The sequence below is a fragment of the Chamaea fasciata genome, unplaced genomic scaffold (assembly GCF_029207755.1).
Source record: "Chamaea fasciata isolate MVZ Bird 193981 ecotype frontalis unplaced genomic scaffold, bChaFas1.0.hap1 SCAF_1, whole genome shotgun sequence".
Classification (NCBI taxonomy): Eukaryota; Metazoa; Chordata; class Aves; order Passeriformes; family Sylviidae; genus Chamaea; species Chamaea fasciata.
This window is the reverse complement of record NW_027094086.1, coordinates 31,167,063-31,183,839: the sequence shown is the minus strand read 5'-3', so window position 1 is coordinate 31,183,839 and position 16,777 is coordinate 31,167,063. Positions and strand designations below refer to the sequence as shown.

General features: G+C 38.7%; 1 long non-coding RNA gene across 3 annotated transcripts; it reads left to right on the top strand.

The window, feature by feature from the left end:
- The first annotated feature begins 2,801 nt into the window (after positions 1-2,801).
- On the top strand, positions 2,802-14,148 carry LOC136301730 (uncharacterized). 3 transcript variants are annotated; one of them, XR_010723932.1, is made up of 4 exons: positions 2,802-2,965; positions 4,954-4,994; positions 9,858-10,006; positions 13,479-14,148. It is a non-coding gene; the product is annotated as an uncharacterized lncRNA (long non-coding RNA). The 3 variants fall into 3 exon arrangements; XR_010723928.1 differs by lacking the exon at positions 2,802-2,965 and adding an exon at positions 4,720-4,865; XR_010723930.1 differs by lacking the exon at positions 4,954-4,994.
- Positions 14,149-16,777: the final 2,629 nt, after the last annotated feature.

Sequence of the window (16,777 nt, the reverse complement as noted above, 5' to 3'; positions counted from 1 at the left end):
GTCCCTCTCTTTTGGGAACCCAGCTGAAGATGTTCAGTTCAATTAAGTTACCCAAGAGAAGCCCTTACAATGTTGAATTCTGTTCTAAATTATATCCCCCACTGATACAATGGAGACAAAAAAATTATTGCAAGATTCTCATTTAAAAAAAAATCAAATGACCAAACAATAGATAAGATAGTATAACGTGCAGGCTTTAAGCAAAGACAAAGAATTTTAATGAATATTAATTAAAAATTTAAACCATCATTTTTAATTGCCTTTTTTAAACTAATTCTCTGTGGGCAGCTTTTGAACAGGAAGAATAAGGGACACAGATGAAGTTTAAGTGAAGAGACACTATTTCTTTTCCTAAAAAAACCAAGAAATTTTTCATGATAGCTCAGACTTCCCTCAAGTCTTAAAAAGAGCAGCATTTGGCCTGTCTCCTGAGAGTTTTCTAAACAAAGTTACTGTTGATGCTCCCTCCACAGACCTGGTCAGAGAAACCTATAAAGCATTTATAATTCCCAGATTTTTAATATAGAAACATCATGAAAACATGAAAAGCTGTGTCTGTGACTGCCCGTGAAGAGGCAGAGGAAAGAACAGTGTTACTAAGGTAGAAATTCCTTTCACTACCAAGGGGAAGAGGTGGATGAGACTTCCTGTGATGACTTTGGAGCAAGCCCTGGGTTGTGAATGGGAAGATGGGAAAACAAAGATTGCATGTGCATTCACTACCAGCACCATAAGCAACATTTCCCTACCTCTGCCTGTCTCCCTTCCCAGAAATATTATTCTCTCTGCTAAACATGGAAAGAAAGCAAAACCCTTTGGGGAAATCTATGCCTTCAACAGGCTTTAGGAAGATTCTGGCAAGGCTCAGACCTCCCTCATCAGAGAAAATAAGCCTATTTTTATCAACAGAATGAAAGCACTAAATAGCAATTTCTACCTGTATCTGCATTTTTAGTTCTTCTTTCAGACTGGGGGGGTCAGAGCAATAAGTTTTTTCTGATCCCTGTTACAACACTGTCAGCTGCAAAAAGTCATCTGTTCCATCAGAGGACCTAAATGCCACTAAACAGAACCCACAGGGACAAGCAGAGAATTCAGACATGCATACAAAGAAATCACAAGAACATTAATCTTTTCAAGAACTAACTGACAGTACATTTCAGAAAGCACATATAACTCAATTAATGTTTGTGCTCAGAAAACCTTTTAATTTATGAACTATAGCTCTTGGGGTTTGCTAAACAATTAAAATCAAATCTAACTTCTCCCCTAAATTTTGCAAAGCATATTTTATAAGTTTAATTCCTGCAACTTCAGCAGGAACAGCTCATCCACATGACCCTGAGAGTAAGAAAGGAAATCTTATTGCTCAGTGATCTGCTGTCATCAATGGACAAAAATTAAATGCTTTTGCTAATCCTTTCACTCTCACTAGCCATTGACCATGAAGCTTTGTTGACCTTGCTGGAAACCCTGGCAAGAATTATTGAGAGGCACTTGAGTGAGCTATTCTTTTCCCTCAGGAAACAACTAGAGGGTAGTAGCTGCTGATTGCTCTTTTGCCTCGATATGGTCTTATGCAAGATACTCTCTTCCTTCTATTTGATATACACACTGAATTGTTAGAGCAATTCAGCAATATGTTGTAAACACTGCTTTTGGATCTGATCTGAACTGTACAGTCACGGCCATGGTGAAAGTGGAACTATAGTTCAAATCAGATAAAACAGAGCTGTTGCTGCCAAATTACTTGGAAAAATCTTAGGAGGAGACGAATAAGCTATTTCTCCATTAATGTCAATTTTTTTAACTTGCTTTTCACAGTAAGACCAACTGTTTAAATGTCTGGGTACTTTTAAATGGCCAGCAGCAGTTATTCTTTTCTTAAGTAGTTTTCAAATATCGTGTTGAGTGGGGGGCTTCACTGTGGCTTCACCTCTGTTTTTAACAGCCACTGATTAGACAAGCTAGGATGACACAGCCTGATGGCTTACTGCCACTGGAGAAAATAGTTGTGCTCTCTCCTTCCCTCAGGTACATTCCAGAGCCTCCCTGGTGTGTACTGTAGCACACCTCTGCTTATTTGCTGAGCTGATTAGGTTCTCAAAATGGGTACAAAATTCATCCATGAGTGAAAACCATCTCTTTCCCTAAGAATGAACTACTTTGTTGATTCATTTTTATCTTCTCACATTTCTTGCTAAAAGGGAATTAAGAACTATAAATTAGGGTCTTGCGTGCTGTTTTTAGAACTTCTTAATAAAGTCAGTCTTCAGTGTTGTGAAGTTTGATGGCCTGAAAAGGTTGGTGTAGGAAACACTGACATTACATTTTGCCATGTGCCGAATGTGACATAGGTCAGAGGGTAGATTTTACTTCTTTAATTGCCATTGGTTTAAGACATTAATTGTTTATTTTCTATAAAATTGTGCTGTGGTTCACATTATCTGTGTACACAGAATATGATGAGTGAATTTCAGAAACTACATGCAAGGTATATTCAATAAATGAAGCCATTCCACAGTTCCTTGAAACTTTCCTATTTACAAGAGCACCAAAGTCCCATTAAAAAAAAAAAAAAAAAAAAAAAAAAAAGGCGGGGGGGGAATCAGTACAGACTTTTTTTTTCAGTGATGAAATAGGTTAATTTCATAGCTGACTTGAAATCTTGTGACAAGTTATGGTATTCTATTATGCCATTATTAGTAGAAGACATAATCCCTTGCAGCTGTGGTAACTCATGATAACGCACAATATATACCCATCAAGATATCTCCTGACAGCAATGAAATTAACTTGTGTCACCCCTGTGTCTAACAGAATGTGCTTGCAGCTTCTTCTTAGTATGCTGTTTTAGATACCAATGAATTGTTATATGGGGAAAAAACATCTATTAGGAAAAATTGTTTATACCAAAATTTTCACTGGCTTCACTGTACGTTTGATGGCAAATGTTTCAAGCAAGGTAAGCAGACAAAATAGGTAAATAATTGAAAGTAAAAGATGTCATTGTTGTTGCTTACTTCTTAAGTGTGTGTTTTCCTGAACTTCAGTGGGATCTGTAGAACTGCTCTGCACAGTTACTTCCAACACATCCTTGGTGAGGTTGAAATTCATTTCTGTATTCTCTGGCTCAGAATCAATGTGTGAGCCAAAGCCTAAAACCATTGCAAAGCCTGCTGTTTTAAGGAGCTATTTTGAAATTATAGGAGGATGAAAAAACTGTTACTTACAACTTTGTTATATCTCTTAAAATAATACTTCCTACACAGAATTATCTAAGTGACTATGAAGCTTTGAGAACATGCTTTTTTATGGCTCGCTCCAAATTTCTGGGATGAAAATTTATTTTACAGTATTTCAAAGAGGAGGAAGAAGGCAAATTAGGCGATAGCAAACATATCTCAGCAGCACTTTAAGACTGCACTTTTAATGACTTTTTAAAATAAGTGTTTTGCAATAACAATTAAATAAGCAAATCGATAAAAGCCAGTATTTACTGTCATGCATATTCTCACTTTCTGACAGGTTTCAATAATCAAACACTTCCCACATCACAAACATTATACAGACACTCTGTAGTCCCAGCACGGTATGGGTTATTCCCAACTTAACTTCATGTGCTGTTTCCCTGATGACTAGAATACTTCTGACTTTCATTTTTTATTTAAAAACAACAACAATAGCTGAACTCCAAATTAGTCTCATGGAATACCCTCAATTTAGCTCTTCTAATAAAATGGAAAAGTTGAAAGCAGCCTGGTCACAAGGGGAAGTATTACTTAAAGCTTGAGTTTGGCCATCAGCATTACAGAAAAAGAAGAGACTGCTTTAAAAATAGAGACTACTGGCTTTATCACTGGTCTGCATTGCTTCCCTTGTGGCTAAGCAGCTTTTAGCTTTAAATTTTTATTATATAAAAATAACAAATAGAATTCTTCGGGGTTTTTTTACTTGATTTGGGCAGATCCTATTTGAGGAAACAAAAGCCAATAACACTATAAAAATAAACAAAATACTAACTGTTCAAAAAGTGTGATTCTCAACATTTGCAAGTTAGAAAAGTATTGATCCTTCCTATAAATAAAGCATATATTCATTTTGAGATTCAAACATTTGACAGTACAAATTGACACAAGCTGGGTTTAAAAGCAGCAGGGTTTTACAAACTGTATTTCATACAACGTGACAATATAAATTGTAAATTTATAATAAGTAATTAATGAAGATGTAGGAAATAGTGTAGCTGTGTTCCAAAGACTAGTGCAGTTACATCTTAATAGAAATAAAATTGGTTATTGACACTTAAACTCCACCATTTAGGCTTTTGAAGACGCATGCAACATTTTAATGGAAGTCTACTGAGAGGCTAATATGCTTTGCTGGACTTTGACAATGTAAGGATAAATGTTTCAAAGGCAGAGGTTACTGGGGGAAAGGTGTGTCAGCAGGAGTGTATGGTGCTGCAAGAATTTTGATTGCACTGCTTCGGGATTGCTGTGTGGATCTTGCCTTCCAAACCTTCAGGCACTTCTAGCCCCCTAAGACATTGAACCTGTTAACCGATACATTGATTTAAAGTTGTTTTAGAGAGGCCAGCTGTGATCCAGCTGAAAAAGGTTAGATGCCTGAACCTATAAAAACAAACATGAGAGAGGATCTTTGCTACACTCAGGTATCTGCCTCCTGCTTGGTTTTCTTGCAGCCTGTTTCCAAGTCTCTGTGCCTAGCCCTCCTCGCAGAAACTACCTGCTACTGTTCCTGCAGGTGTTGTACTCATGCTCTGGAGAAAAGATTGCAGAAATCTGTAAACAGGACGTAAACAGACAGCATTTTTTTACAATTTCAGAGTTTTTTTAGAAATTGTATGTATTCTTCAATAGCTAGCTTATTCTGCAGCTTTCACTTCCCTTAAATATCACCTTGCAGTGATAGGTATTTTCCTCCCCTCAGCTTCTGTCTTTGTACTGCCTGAGTCGGAAATACCTTCCAAGGTAGGTGTGAGTCTTACACTGCATTTTTCAAGGAGCAATGTAAATTTGGGGAATCATGAAGTCAATGGAAAAGGTAGCACCTAGAACTGCAAGTATCATCAAAGGAATTAATAACAAATCAGAGAAGGAAGTCTCTTAATTAAAAAAAAAATAGAAAAATAAACAAGAGTTAATATACTACAACAGGGACCTAAACCTTAAAAGATCTATATAACTATTTGCTGAGGCTCAATTTCTGTTCAGGAAAGAATTCTGAGTGGATCAGGTACAGAGAAAGACTACTAGAGGATGATCAGGGAAGGAAAAAAGGAGGTGATTTTTGGAAGAGCTTGGATATTTTTTAGCCTAGAAGGATGAAGGCTGACTGTAGGATACCATGACATGAAAACATAAGAAGTTTAAAACACCAGGCTGACAGAGGAGCTGTTATAACTGGTGTCAACATTGTTAGCTGGCCCTGAACAAGAATGGCCTGGGAAAAGTCAGATGATTTCTAATATTTACAAATTCTGAAGCATCTAAATACCAGTGGATTATTGGGATAAAAGGTCATATCTGTTTCTGATAGCAGGGACTTGATTTGATGAGCCAGATTGTCCCTTCCTGTACAAAACTTACAAACGTTATTATAATTTAAAATTCCTAGTAAAATATACATTTTGATTGAGGGAGCAAGCTCAAGGCACAAAGCTGATGACTCAGATCTATTAAAATAGCTCACTTGGCCCACCCAACAAAAAGGTTGAATTAAGCTTTTTCATTCATGTCAAAACTTAAATACCATTACTGAAATCTTCAGTTCTCTGAAAAGCTATAACTGATCTGACTACACTGTTGTCTTTGGCAAATTATTTTGCTGATTGAAAATTTCCTTTATTTTTGTATGGATCATTTTTCTTTGGCTTTTTCTTTAAAAAAGGACAAAAGGATAATTGAAAAGGCACAGGATGTAGCATTGTTTTTGTCATTCTACCAGTGCACTGGTGCAATACGTTTCGTTTGGAAACATAAGGAAGAAAGCAAATGGTCAGGAAAGAATCTCCAATATGAGCTTCAAGGTTTTTTTATGAATTTTTGAAGTAATTTTCTTTTCCCACTTCTAGTGCACATTCTTGTCACATAGAATTAAATGTTGTGAAGCTAGAAAAGTTTTGTAGCAGTAGAAAGAGTAGAAATCAAAGGTGGAGAAGCAGCACCAAAACTGCTGAGGAAGTTAGAGCTCTGGTACTTGAAAAGACAACCTATCCTTGCAAAATATTTTTAAGGTATGTTACTTGATAAGTATGTGTCAGCTGCTTACTCCAGTGTTTTATTCTGAAAAAGTAAGTTATAGATATGAGTAGCTTGGGAAAATATTTTCCAGGGAAGAAGGCTGAAAGCTAACTTTTTAATTGTAAGTTGATGATGAAAATTGGAGGAATATATTTTTCCCTGATTACTAAATATGGCTAGTGAAATCAAATTCATTATTAAAGAATAAACACACAAGCTGTAATTAAACTGCATTTACCTTTGACATATGACTGTTAGCGGAAAACATCCCCAACTGTTAGTTATAAACTTTCTGATGAAAGTGTCTCGTGCCAAACCCCTGGTGTTCTGTTGAAGATTAAAGCAAGTAACTTGTGGTTTCTTTATTATAGCTGGCTCTGACAGCATGTGTAAACTGACGGGAAATTTCCATTGAATCCATGGTGTTTCAGGATTCTGCTAGATGTGCATATGCACATACATGAAGGTTCAGTGGAATTTTAGCTTTAACAGGAAATGGTGGAATATGAAGTTCTGAGGAGACAGGGCTTTGGGGATGTCCTGATTCCCTATAAAATTCTGTAGAAGAAGGTGAGAGTACCTAGCTACCTACGTCAGGCTTAGCACAAAGGAGTATTTTCTTCTTTCCTCCCTTCCACAGAAAACAAAATGTAAGCATGTAGCTGTCAGAGCAATTCCTAAACAGGCACTCAATGAGCTAACTCTGGAACTGGAAGCAATAAAGCTGCTTCAGACTGAAGTTACGCCTGAGCTAATTGCCCAGGTGCAGTGCTATGCTTCAGAGGTTACACTGCTCCAAGCAATTGTAAACTTACCTGCTCAGGGATGTCTAACATATTGCTTCATTGTAATATTTAGACATAACTCAAATGAATCATCAAAAAGCCAGAAAATATCAAAACTGAAGTTCTTTCAGTTATTTTATACAGTCACCTCTGGTATGTGCACTGCAGTAGCATTCTTAATTGCGCAGCAACTGTGTATTATTTTTGTGGGATCACTGCCTCATTCACTGAACACACTTGGTGCCTATGTCTTAGCTGCACAGTGAATTGCATGACATAAAGTGTTGTGTATTGCACTTTGTAATGTCTGAATGATGTCTTGTGAAACAGAATGATGTCTACTGCTTCTTGTACTGAAATAGGTATATAGTGTTCAGTGGATAGATGTAGGATCAGCTGCAAGGTAAAGATGACTTTCATATACATCTGGCTTTCAGCCCTTTCTTTGCCAGCAACTTTACTTACTGGAAGATCGAAGGATTTCTCCATTTCAGTTACTCATTAGTAAAGTGGGGGATCAGAACCCTTCATTGGTTAAACAGGTTTTCTTAATAGGTAGCATATAAAGCTTTATGAAACAAGCTAGAATCCAATGGTGAATCAAAGGAAAATCTAAGAAAGATACTCAATTTTTTTTTTGTTGCAGAGCTTGGCCAGCATGAAGTACCAAAAGTTCCAATTGACATAAAAAGTAGTGTTGAATATTCTTTTCTTTCAACAGTGAAGACAAAACCAGCATGTGTTTACATAAGAATGAAATACAATTATCAGACAAATTACTCTGTGCCATATCATGACTTTTCAGTGTTTTGCTTGCAGAACTCTTATATTCTAATGTGGCTTCCCATACTTTGATTCTTCCATCTCTTAATGTATTGGAAGGTAAAACAGTCTCTTTTCAAAAACATTTCCTTAAATAAGCTGTCTAAAAAAAGAAATCAAACAGTGAAAGTGTTAAAAAATGTGTGGATGTGGTGCTTGAGGGCAATGCTTAATGGAGAACAAAGTGGTGGTGCTAGGTTAGGTTGATGGTTAGATTTGATGATCTTTAAGGCTTTTTCCAACCTTAATGATTTTATAATTCTGTGAAATGAAAAACCAAATAGTTAAGTGACCAGACTCCTGTATTGGGGACATATAAGGCAAATTTCTTTACAGGTCTATCACTATCTTTCTAAAGGGATAGGGAATGGCTTAGTTCCTCTTTGTGTCACTGTGATTCTTTCTCGCCTCATAGCTCTTGGATGTATTCAGACTATCAATAGGTATTTGTAGACCTGGGTTGTCTCTAGTATCAATTTGAATAGTGTATAGCACGCTAGAGGTCCAGTTTCACCTGGCTTATGTAGGCATTAGTAAGGCCAAGCAAGCATGCTAATAAATTAAATGTGTAAGAGAGAATCAACTGGAAGCATATAACATTTAATTGGACAAACATATTCATCAAAAAAAATGTTTGCATATACTGAAGTCAACAGAGGATCAGAACACAGATTTATAGTTTTCATGCAGAAAAAGTTGTCTCATCTAACTAGAAGAAATCATGACAACTTCTTCCACAAGTTTTTCAGAACCTGAAACTTCTCTCCTATCAGAATTTACTATTTTTCTGATATTTTCCCAGGAATATTTTAGAGTCAGACATGTGAAACCCATAAACATTAATCCAAGAGTCACTTTGAAAAATGTGTTGCTTAGTCATTCTAGCATTTCCAGTGGAATAATTGGAAATATTTTTTCACTTCACAGCAGTAGTGTTACTTTGTGCCTCATTCCTGGTAATAAAATAAGTTTCAGATACCACAGTATATGGCACAATGGATATTAGACATTGATTAAGCATTGATTAGCATTATGAAGTTTGTGTGTACTATATTCTGATTACTGTGTAAACATAACGTCCGTTAAAACAAAATAATCCTTTAGAACCTAGCCCAGTTAAGCCACTACAAAAGAATGTATCTGTTCACATGTAATAATAATATGCTATTGCAACTTTAAATTTGGCAATATTCATGGAAAATTACAGGTTAAATTACTGAGTCAAAAATCAAACTCAAGAGAGTTTTTTTAAGATTTTGTGCCATCTCAGCCTGGGATGTTAATTTGTGGAAATTATATGATACTGTACCAGAAATAGCGTGGCCAGCAGGACTAGGGAAGTGATCCTCCCCCTACACTTGACACTGGTGAGGCTGCACCTCAAATCCTCTATCCAGTTTTGGGCCCCTCAGTACAAGAAAGCCATTGAGGTGGTGGAGTGTGTCCAGAGAAGGGCAACGGAGATGGTGAAGGATCTGGAGCACAAGTCTCATGAACACCAGCTGAGGGAGTTGGGGATGTTTTTCCTGGAAAAAAGGAGACTCAAGGGGACCTTCTTGCTCTCTACAACTGTCTGAAAGGAGAGCATAGAAATGTGGGCATCAATCTCTTCTCTTAAGTAACAAACAATAGAAGAGGAATTGGCCTCAAGCTATGACAGTGGAGGTTTAGAAGGGATATTAGGAAAAAAAATCTTCACGAACAAGGTTGTCAAGCAGTGGAACAGGAGCCAGAGAAAGCGGCTGAGTCACCATCCATGCAAGTATTTACAAGTATAACAAGTATTTACAAGACATGTAGATGTGGCACTTGGGGACATGGTTTAATATTGGACTTGTGGCGTTAGGCCAGCGGTTGGACTCTATGACCTTAAAGATCTTTTCCAGCCTGGGTGATGCTATGATCTGTTTTCCCTAATAGGGTGTTGAGGTTTGGGTTTTCTTGCCTTTTGGTCCTTTTTACTTATAGAATTTTTTCCCAAAAGTTGCTAGGAAACACTAACTACTGGGTACTTCTGGGTGCTGAAGAAAAACAAAAGAAGTGGCCAAGCTCAGGAGAGGAAGGCATCTGGCTACACTTCTCTTTTAGGGAGTTTTCTCTCCAAGGGACAGAGATACTGCAAGAATTGGGCAGGTAAAGGACAGGGGCTGGGGCAGCTGCTAGCTCTCTCATTCTCACCTTTGGAGGAGGATGGTCAGAGCTGCTGCTTGAGGAAAGAAATTCACTGCCACTGCTATAACCCAACCTGGAGCTGCTTCTTCTGCTGTGGGGGTGAGCCTCTACTTGCTAGAGTAGCCACCAAATTGGGACCTTATTAACACTTACCTCACTAAAAGAGGGACCTATCACCATCTGCTCGGGTGCCCGGGATCCTGAGCCCATCCCTCCCTGCCCTGCTGGGAGCTGGGTCGCTGCTGTCCCATCCCCGCTGCTTCTTCAGCACTGCTCTGGGTCTTTTCTTCAATGTAGCCCTGCACCCCCTGCACTGCCAGGACCTCCTGCAGTTCCAGCTACCAGCACGGAGCTTCTGGTACATCTTGTCCACCAGTCCAGGATTTTTTGCTCATTCCTGCTGTCCAGCTTGGTGCCCCTCAGAGTCCTGCTGGGGCACGGGGATTGACTGACCCAGGGCTGTGTGAAGCAAACCCTCTCCTCCAGCCCTTCCCCTCAGCCTCTCCGCCATTACTGTGCCCTCCCTGAGCCCACGCCACAGCGCCCCCTGCAGCCGAGGGGGAATCCTGGCGCCCACCCTGCCCGCCGGGGGCCAGCAGCGCCCCTGCTGGCTGTGACTGGAACTGCACCGAAGGGGAAAGAGAAGGGGTCACTGGGTTCCCGGCACTATTTGCTGCTAATGCTGTTAATGCTGTTTGTCTGCCTTGTTATACATACTAGTAAAGAACTGTTATTCCTATCCTCAGATTTTTGCCTGAGAGGCACTTAATTTCAAAACTATCATTTAAAGGGAAGGGGTTTACATTTTCCGTTCCAAGGGAGACTCCTACATTTCTTACCGGACACCTGTCTTTCGAGCCAAGATACAGGAAAAAATTGCTTGGACCTCGGGTTAGCTTTGTCTTGCCTACATTGTATTGGAGCATATAGTGTCTATATGCCTCAAGTCTCATAATAAAGATGAGGGACATGGTCTTCAGTTACAGGTAAACTGAAGTTTTTGAGTTCAGAACATTTTTCATGATTTTTTAGTTAACATAATCTTTCCCCCTTCTAACTCTATCCCCTAGTAGTCATGGTTTGATTTAATTTGTCATGATATTTTAATGAATTTCAATTTTTTTGGAAAACTATCCTTGTAATTTCATTCAGTGGATTGTTTCAGTTAGTAAGTGGAACCAGCAATGAAGTTTCACTTTCAGCAGATACAAGCCACTTCTGAACTCTTGTGCCTCTTAAAGGTCAGATCTAGTAGCAGCTGCAGTAATGACTAACACTGCTACGTTGATTTGCTGGGTTCAATTCAGCCATGCTTCTAAATTGTATTTGTCTTTGCTTTAGGATGGAAGAGAAGTTATGGAACACTTTTATTTGGGGAAAGGTGGACCAATATTATTTAGAAGATGAAAAAAATTTCCCTGACAGTAACAAATAGACCATAATGCACGTGGTACATGCAGTAGTCTTAAGGATGAGGTTCTGGTGGTAGAAAGTATATTATTTGGAAAGGAAATGTACAGTAGATGGAGTCTTCATATTTCATGATGTCATAGAATCATTGGATGGTTTGGCCTGGAAGTGAAGTTTAAAAGTATCCCCTGCAATGCATTTTAATTAGAACATTTTCAACTATATCAGGTTGCTAAGACACCTGTCCGACCTGACCTTGAAGATTTTCGTGGAGGTAGCATCCACCACTTCTCTGGGCAACCTGTTTCAGTGTTCCACCACAGTCGTTATAAAATTCTTGTACCTTAGATCTAGTCTAAACCTACCCTCTTTTCGTTTAAAACATTACCTCTCGTCCAACTGCAACAGACCCTGCTAAAAACTGTGTCCTTTCTTATGAACACCCGTTGAGCATTGGGGTGCCACAATGTGGTCTCCCCAGAATATCCTCCAGGCTGAACAACCCCAAAAGTCACAGGCTTTCTTCATAGGAGAGGTGTTCCATCTGCTCTCTGATCTTTTTTGTCTTTTTTGTGGTGCTTTATCTCAGAAATGAGACAAATTACCATCTGGCTTGTGTGTTTTGTTTCTTGTTTTAAGCTGTCAGTCCCATTTCCTTCACGTCCAGTTCAAAATTAGGTCTCAAAATAGAAGATGGACATAAAATCCGTTAGGACATTCTCATAATATTTTGGTTCAGAGTATGTGTTCATGCTGAGAAGATAGTAACATTTGCTATGCCACATAAAATTGGGTTTAAAATGCAAATAAATGAAGTTCTTTCCCCTTAGATCTTTCACACCTTCTAAGCACATGGTAAATATTATATAAAATTGTGGAGAGTCAGACTACTTCTGAGTGCATAAGAGGATGGATGGATTTAATTCCCTTTGGATATCTGACCCTAATAAATTCTCCTACCCAGGGTTAGCCACTTACGCCTCTGGTCTGTCCTCTGCAGCTCTGACCCCAATCTTCAATTTCAAAGGATATTTGGTAGCAGGGGAGAAGAAACCTGCCCATTTCATTGCTGCACAGTGCTTTAGAGTTAGGCAATCAGCTTATAGCAACTGCAACAGCCATTTTATGAATTCCCACCAAATCCTGAACTTTCTCAATAAATTATATGCTGCCTTCTCCTCCTTTTCTCCAACAGCCACACTTCCAAGCCATGTGTTGCAGTACCCAGACCTAGTGTGCAATTCTTATTCCTAAACTGACACTGCAGCGACCTCAGGCACTCACTCTGTGCCTGTGTTGATCTGGTTAACACCACACAGATAATAACGTCTTCAAATTTTTTTTCCAGGGATTGTTCCCTACAACATTATTTCGATTATAAAATACTGCGGTATCTGTACATCTGTATCAGGGTGTCACAACTTACATACCATAATACCAATATGTATTAGCATTTCTTCAATCAAGCAAAAACTTCCACATTTTTTTCTTTTTTAACTGCTGCTTCATTACTTGTGATTCATCATTTCCAGTGTTTTGTTCTGATAAATCTTCAACATGGTTTCATTTTTCTGCTGTTATACAGTGTCAACTAGCTCACAAAACCAGAAGAATAGTTATTAAAATGTTCATGCTTCACAAATAATATTTTGACTGTTGGGTAGATATAGAAGTCCAGTAGGAAAAATATTCTGACATGATTTGTAACATGCTATCTTTCAAATGGGAAAAATATCAAAATATAATTGAAACAGCCTGCTCATGATGCAATCCCCTTTCCATTTTCAAACAAATGAAGGAAGCACACAGTATGCATTTTTCTCTGAATCTCAGGGTTTAGCTCTACACAATATTTCTATTGAGGCAGACAATCAAGCAACTTTTCACAAAAGAAAAATAGACAACAAACACTGTGGTTGCTTTGATACTGTTTGACTGAGAATTTGTTGCTAAAAATAATTCTATATGTGTTTGATTTTAATACCTAATTATGAGATTAATTTTTCTATGTGTATTTTTGCAGGCAACGGTCCATTATATTTAATGGAATGAGACCGTGAAGGGGAAACTGGGAAAAGACAAGTCTTGTTAAAACTAAATCATTATCTTACTAAAGGATGCAAAAAATACAGTGAAGAGATGAGAAATCCTTTTTGTTAAATGATTGTGACCTGTGCCTTGTTTGAAAAGCAGAATGTTTAGCTCTCCCTCTCCCTCCCCCTCTATAATGTGTTGACCAGATTTTCCTCTGCAGATTTCTTTGGGCAGAGAAGTTACTTTGTGTAATGTAAGATTAACAAAATGTCATCTGAATAAAACATTGATTGACTTATGCATGAAATACAGTAAACCTTACCTTTTCTATATATTCATTCACTGTAATATAAAAAGTGCGACATGATAGACTTGTAAATCTAGAATATATATTTATGCATGGACACATATGTCTGAAAATAAAATATACACAGGAATACTTTATATAGGTGACTTTCTTCTCCCTGCAAGGTTGAGCTATCCGATTAAATCAAACTCCATTCTTTCTGTTTCATCCATCACTACCAGCTGATAGCAGAAACAGCATGTACCTTCTGAAATAGTTTTTTCTTGTTGTTGTTTTATGATGTGTGAGGCAGAAAGAAAAAAAGGTTTAATTTAATCTGTTGGATTGACTTTGCAGAGATGATAGTAACAGAAGCAGTATCTTCAGCTAAGTAACCTGAACAAACATGACATGGAAATTGAAAAGGAGTTAATAAATACAATACTTAAGCCCCACTTCTACCAGCCCCTTTTATAAGGGTACTTGAACAAGCCATCTCTTATTACAAGCAAATTTGCTATGAGAGACTGGTATTTTTTCTGGTTTGGGTGGTTTTGTGCTTGGTTTTTTTTTTTTGTTTTTTTTTTTATTTGGTTGGTTTTTTTGTTGAGGGATTTTTTTGTTTGTTTATTGTTGGGGGTGGTGGTGTCTTTTGGGGGCGAGGGAACATTCCCCTTCTATTTATCTCTTTCTTTAGTTATTAATTTCCTGGAAGATCCCTTTGATGTACATGTTCATAATATTTAGTGAATTTTTTTTTGGTTACAAGTAAAAAAAGACGACCCAGAACACATAAAATGTGTTTTGGTCTATACTGAATCTAGCCTTTCAAGGCAGTTATTGCTTCTCATTTATTTCTTACAGTGATACATATTTATTTAATGAAACTGTCTTAGCAATAATGGAGGTTCTGAGGAACAATTTTGTAGTTTAAAAGCTTTTTAAATTGGAAGTGAAATCAGAAGGGTTTGATTTTTTAATGACTTTTCCATGTAGAGTGGTTTGGCTTCAGTGCCAATAAAATTCAGAGTAGAAGGAAATTTAGGGTATAGTATAGCAATAGAAACAGCATGTGTTTCTTTGAGACCTCTATCTCACCTCTTCCCCACCCAAATAAACTAAGGCCAAATTCAAGTCGTCAATTAAGACATGCCAATTCCTTTCCCACTTGAATGCTTTGCAAAGTGTTTGCAGACTGGCATATCTTCTGAAACATTAAAAAAAACCCCAAACTTTTGATACTATAACTATGTAAATAAGTCAATCACAAAATCACAAAATCACAAAAACACGGAATGGGTCAGGTTGGAAGGGATCACGGTGGGTTATCTGGTACAACCTCCCTGCTCAAGCAGGTTTGTCCCAGAGCAGTTTGCACATGGGGTAGGATCGTCTCCCTTGATCTTCTGGCTATGCTTTTCCTAATGCACCCCAGGACACCATTGGCCTTCCTGGCCACAAGGACACACTGCTGGCTCATGAACAGCTTGTTGTCCACCAGGACTCCTGCTCCTGCTCTGCACAGTTTCTTTCCATCAAGTCAATCCCTGGCCTCTACTGGTGCCTGGGGTTTTCCCCCTCAGGTGCAGAACTCTGCATTTGCCTTTGATGAATTTCAGATGGCTCTTCTCTGCCCATCTGTCCAACCTGTCCAGGTCCTTCTGAAGGGCTGCACAGCTCTCTGGGGTATGGGCAACTCCTCCCAGCTTTGTGTCAACAATGAAGCCCTTGAGGAGACATCTGACCCTTCTTCATCTTTCATCCAAGTCACTGATGAATATATTAAACAATATTGGGTCCATTATTAAACTTTGGATGACAGAACTAGTGACAGGCCTCCAACTAGACCCTGTGCCACTGATTACAACCCTCTGGGATCTGCTGTTCAGCCAGGCTTCAATCAACTTCACTGTTCACTCATCCAGTCCACAATTCCTGAGTTTGCCTGTGAGGATGTTGTGTGTGACAGTGTTGAAAAGCTTGCTGAAGTCAAGGTAGATGATATCCACTTCTCTCCCTTCATTCAGCCAGGTACTTGTTTCATTATAGAAGGCAGAGACCTTGGGCAAGCATGATTTACCTTTACTGAATCTTTGCGACTACTCTTGATCAGCTTCTTGTCGTCACGTGGATGGTGATGCCCTCAGAATCAGATGCTACAGCATATTTCCAGGGGCACAGGTGAGTCTGACTGTCCTGTACTTCCCTGGGTCATCCTTATTGCCCTTTTCAAAGTCTTGGGTGACATTTGCTTTTACTGTTCTTTGGCACCTCCCTTGATTGCCACAACCTTTTAAAAATGATGGTAAGAAGCCTTGCTTCGGTGTTCACCTGTTTGCTCAGCACTAGTGAATGTAACCCCTCAGGGCCCATAGACTTGTGGATGTCAAGTTTGGCTAAGTGCTTTCTCACCCAAAGTCTCAACCCACTTCAACCAAAGTCTCAACCACAAAAAAGACCAAAGAAATCTGTTCCTTCTGAGATTCATTTACCCCACTCTCCAAGATCAGAGGTCCCTGAGGGCTGGTGCTGTCAGTGAAACCCAATGTGAAGGTGCTCAATACTGCTTTCTCTGTGTCCTGCTACCAGGGCCCCTCTCCATTTAGTAACAAGCCCACATTATCCTTAGTTTTCCTTTTGTCATCATTGTGTTTGAACAAACCCTTCATTTTGTCTCTGTTGTACTTGGCCAGATCTAATTTCTGATGGGTTTTGGCTTTCATTCTCTCATTTTTACTTACTCTTACAACCTCTCTGTATTCTTTGCAAGTGGCCTGGCCCTGCTTCCATCTCCTCTGTATTTCCTGTCTCTGCTTGAGTCATGTGGATCTCCTACCCTTTTTTCCTGATTTCTTGCTCACATCAGGATGCATTGGTCTTGACCTTGGAGGAAGTGATCCTTGAATATCAACTAGCTTTCTTGGACCCCTCTTCCTTGCATGATTTGTTCCCATGAAATTCTTCCAAGAAGAACCTTTAAAGGATAAACTTAGCTCTCCTCA